Source organism: Siphateles boraxobius, unplaced genomic scaffold (genome assembly GCF_051911475.1).
Source record: "Siphateles boraxobius isolate OS27281-9 unplaced genomic scaffold, OSU_SipBor_1 19, whole genome shotgun sequence".
Taxonomy (NCBI): domain Eukaryota; kingdom Metazoa; phylum Chordata; class Actinopteri; order Cypriniformes; family Leuciscidae; genus Siphateles; species Siphateles boraxobius.
In genome coordinates this window covers 3,116,601-3,121,395 of record NW_027508799.1, presented here as the reverse complement: position 1 = coordinate 3,121,395, position 4,795 = coordinate 3,116,601, and positions in this window count along the sequence as shown.

Genomic DNA, 4,795 nt, shown 5'->3' with positions numbered 1-4,795 from the left:
AGGGAGATGTGGAGGATTCGCCACCCCACACTCCTGAGAGTGATGAGCTTATGGAGGTGTTAACAAGAGCTGTTGAAAAACTTAATATTGAATGGCCAGTGACTAGACAGGAGTCTGTTTCTAAATCAAAGTTGGATGAGAGATTTTTGCCGTCACGTGTGCAGCCTCCACGCCGGTGCCTGCCGTTTTTCCATGATCTCCACACCGAGGTGTCGAAATCATGGAGAAAACCGGTCCCATATAGAGTGTTTAGTCCCCAGACTTCAACATACGCTAATATTATGGGAGCCAAGGCTCATGGTTATGGTGCTTTGCCTCGTGTGGAAGAGACGCTTGCGAGCCATCTCTCCCCCGAAGCAGCATCATCTTTTAAGGCACCGGCATTACCCACCAAGCCTTTAAGAAACACTTCGGCTTTGGTGGGTAAAGCATATTCGGCAACAGGTCAGGCTGTGTCATGTCTGCATACTATGTCAATCTTGCAGGCATACCAGGCTGATCTGCTAAGGGACATGAGTGAGAGTGAGGAGGTCAGTACTGACGTAGTTCGCGAACTGCGTCAGGCTGCTGATTTATCCCTGCGTGCCACCAGAGAATCGGCCAAATTAATGGGTCGTTCTATGGCAGCTCTGGTGGCCGCAGAAAGACATTTGTGGTTAAATCAGACTAATATTAAAGAGAGAGAAAAAGCTTTTCTTTTAGATGCTCCTCTTTCTCCCATGGGGTTGTTTGGTGATGCTGTGAATTCAGTTATCGATAAATTCCAAGAAGAAAAGAAACAAACTGCAGCTTTTAAAAAGTTTCTTCCCCTTAAAGTTCATGTCCCTGGGGCTGCTGGGCGGGAGCAGCCCCGGCCGTCTTCGAGCTCATCACATAGAGCGCAGCAGAGGACAGAGTGTCGCGTCTCGTGCTCCCCCTGCTGGACAGTGGGCTCAGCCGCGACACTCTCAGCCGAAGCCTTCTCCCAGTAGAACTGATCTGAGGACAGTTATATTGGCTAAGAAGGCTTCGGCTAAGAAGAAGTCCTGACGTCAAGCCGTTCAGGATGCTGAGGGTGGTCCCCACCGAGGCGGAAAGGTGTTCACCTCTTTTTACGGTGCCCATTCCTCCTCGGTGCCCTCAGGGGCTCGTTCTGCCAACCCCGCCTTTATGCCGGGGCACAGACGATCCCAGCGAGCGCTTTCCCGAGGGACGCTCGCTCCCTCTGAGGAGGGTCTCAGAGCGGTCAGACCAGTTGTTCCCTGCCGGTGCGCCGTTACAGGGCGCTGCGTCTGCTGCTCAAGTTACACCAGAGGCCAGTCTCGAGAGGCTGGTACCCTTAGTAGAATTTCTGGCAGAGTGGAAAAGCCTTCCAAAAATATCTCATTGGGTCCTGCAGACAGTAGAAAAGGGTTATGCTATCCAGTTCAGGTGTCGTCCACCAAAATTCAGAGGGGTTCTGCACACAGTGGTGGGCCCCGAGCAGGCTCTGGTATTGGAACAAGAGGTGAAAACGCTCCTTCAAAAAGAGGCTATAGAACGGGTTCCTCCTCCCAGTTTGGAGTCAGGTTATTACAGCCGATATTTCATCGTTCCAAAGAAGGATGGGGGGTTGCGTCCAATTTTAGACCTGCGCATATTGAATCGCTCGGTAGGGAAGCTAAAATTCAAGATGCTCACTATCAAGCAGATCGTGTCTCAAATCAGGTCCGAGGACTGGTTTGTCACGATAGATCTGAAGGACGCATACTTCCATGTGTCCATCCTTCCACAACACAGGAAGTTCCTGAGGTTCGCCTTCGGGGGCGAGGCGTACCAGTACAGGGTTCTTCCGTTTGGCCTAGCTTTATCTCCCCGCACTTTCACGAAATGCATGGATGCAGCACTAGTGCCTCTGAGGCTTCAGGGCATTCGTATTCTCAATTACATCGACGATTGGTTGATTTTAGCTCAGACCGAGCAGATGGCGGTTCGGCATCGAGATGTCGTCCTCGCTCATATCAGAAAGTTGGGGTTGAGGCTGAACGCAAAGAAAAGTGTATTATCTCCTTCCCAGAAGACCACTTTTCTGGGTGTCGTTTGGGATTCGGTATCGATGCGGGCGCGACTCTCTCCGACCCGCATCGCTTCGATTCTCTCAGCTGTGAAACAAGTGAAGCTAGGCCAGCTACTCACTGTCAAGCAGTTTCAGAGACTGTTGGGTCTGATGGCAGCAGCGTCCAACGTTATACCTTGCGGCCTGTTGTACATGAGACCGCTACAGTGGTGGCTCAGGACCAAGGGATTCTCCCCGAGGGGAAATCCGCTCCGCACGTTCAAAGTCACGCGGCGCTGCCTTCGTGCTCTGGTCATGTGGAGAGAAACTTGGTTCCTATCCAAAGGTCCTGTGCTGGGGGCTCTTTGTCGTCGCATAACGCTAACGACGGATGCTTCCCTCACAGGGTGGGGGGCGGTCATGAGTGGTCGCCCAGCCCAAGGTCTGTGGCAGGATCATCATCTTTCGTGGCACATAAATTGTCTAGAGATGTTGGCTGTGTTTCAGGCTCTGAAACACTTCCTAACAGACCTGAGAGGCCATCATGTGTTAGTTCAATCAGACAACACGTCGGTGGTCTCTTATATATATCATCAGGGGGGCCTGCGGTCTCGCCGGCTTTACAAGTTGGCCCGTCAGATCCTCCTGTGGTCCCAAGGGAAGCTACTATCTCTGAGAGCAATGTATCTCCCTGGGTATTTGAATGTGGTAGCAGACTCCCTGTCGAGGCAGGGGCCGAGGTCAGGGGAATGGAGACTCCTGGTGGAGCTCCTTTGGTTGAGTTTCGGTCGCGCCGAGGTGGACCTATTCGCTTCCAAGGAGACCACTCATTGTCATCGGTGGTTCTCCATCACTCTTCCAGCCCCCCTGGGGTTGGATGCTATGGTGCAGCCGTGGCCGAGGTCACGTCTGTACGCCTTTCCCCCGATTGCTCTGTTACCAGGAGTTCTGGAGAGGGTCCGCCGGGACGGGGTCAGTCTACTACTAGTAGCCCCGTTCTGGCCGGCCCGAGTATGGTTTGCGGACCTGATTTCTCTCCTGGACGGTTCTCCTTTGGAGCTCCCGGTCAGGAGGGATCTACTCTCCCAGGCGGGGGGCACGATACTTCACCCCCGCCCAGAATTGTGGAAACTGTGGGCTTGGCCTCTGAGGGGGCCCAGCTCATAGACTCCGGTCTCTCAACCGAGGTTGTTGAGACCATTCTTAACTCCAGAGCTCCATCCACGAGGAAGCTTTATGCCTTGAAGTGGAAACTTTTCACTTCTTGGTGTGGAGAACACCTGCAGGACCCAGTTAACTGCCCAGTGGGTGCAGTGCTGGAATTCCTGCAGGAGCGCTTCTCCACAGGGTTATCCCCCTCCACACTAAAGGTGTATGTGGCGGCACTAGCTGCTTACCACGTCCCTTTCAGTGGAGTTTCTCTTGGGAGACACCCGCTTATAACTCGTTTCCTCCGTGGCACTTTGAGGCTGAGGCCAGCAGTTCGTACGAGGGTGCCGACTTGGGATCTGGCCATTGTATTAGAAGGTCTTTCCCTAGCTCCTTTTGAACCTATCGAAGAAGTTCCCGAGAAGTTTCTCACTTTTAAGACTATCTTTTTGCTTGCTATCTCTTCACTAAAAAGAATCGGAGATTTGCAGGCTCTGTCGGTTTCACCCTCGTGCCTGGAATTTGCACCTGGCATGGTTAAAGCTTTTCTGCATCCTAGACCAGGTTACGTTCCTAAGGTTCCTACTAATATTGTTAGACCTACGGTTCTGCAGGCTTTCTGTCCTCCTCCATTTATGTCATCGGACCAGGAGAAACTTAATTCACTCTGCCCTGTTAGGGCATTAGACGCTTATGTCCACAGAGCTGCCCTGTGGAGGAAATCAGAACAACTTTTTGTATGTTTCGGGCCACCCAGGAAAGGGTGTCCGGCGTCTAAACAGAGAATGAGCAAGTGGGTGGTTGAGGCTATCTCACTTGCTTATGAGTCGGCTGGCCAGCCTTCACCTTTGGTTGTCCGAGCTCACTCTACCAGGAGTATGGCTGCTTCTAAAGCTCTTTTGTCGGGGGTTTCCCTGAGTGATGTTTGTGATGCGGCTGGATGGTCTTCACCGCATACTTTTATTAAGTTCTATGACCTAGACTTAAGCTCTACCCCTGGGGCACAGGTGCTCTCGTCCTCTGTGCGCTAGTCTCACATGACGGTCATTTGGTCCTATGGCGACGTGGGTATTCGCGTTCCCACAGCGTTTGACGCAGCTCGAAGTTCCCTTGAAAGGGAACGTCTCGGTTACGTATGTAACCCTAGTTCCCTGATAGGGAACGAGACGCTGCGTCGCTCCGCCATACTCCCGGCACTCCCGTTAGCGCTTCCTTCAAGCCTATCAGAAGCTAATGCGCTTGTGTTTTTGGGGTGCTTTATAGTTTCCTGGTCGATGACGTCACCCGCCTATGACGTTTCATCTCTCCATTGGGCTGATTCCATACGTGCTTCATGACGCACAACGCAGGGGCGTTCCCGCAGCGTTTGACGCAGCGTCTCGTTCCCTATCAGGGAACTAGGGTTACATACGTAACCGAGACGTTCTTGACCCTAAAATACATTTTGAAATATATTTGGGTAAATGAAGGTTGAAAATAAACATATTTTAGATTTCAAATATATATTTTATTGAATTTCACAGTTACAACATATATTTTGCATATATTTAAAATATATTCTGCCCAGAAAGAAAAAAAAAATTACCGTATGGGTGAAACGGGTCGAGGGACTTTTATTTTAGTTTGGCGATA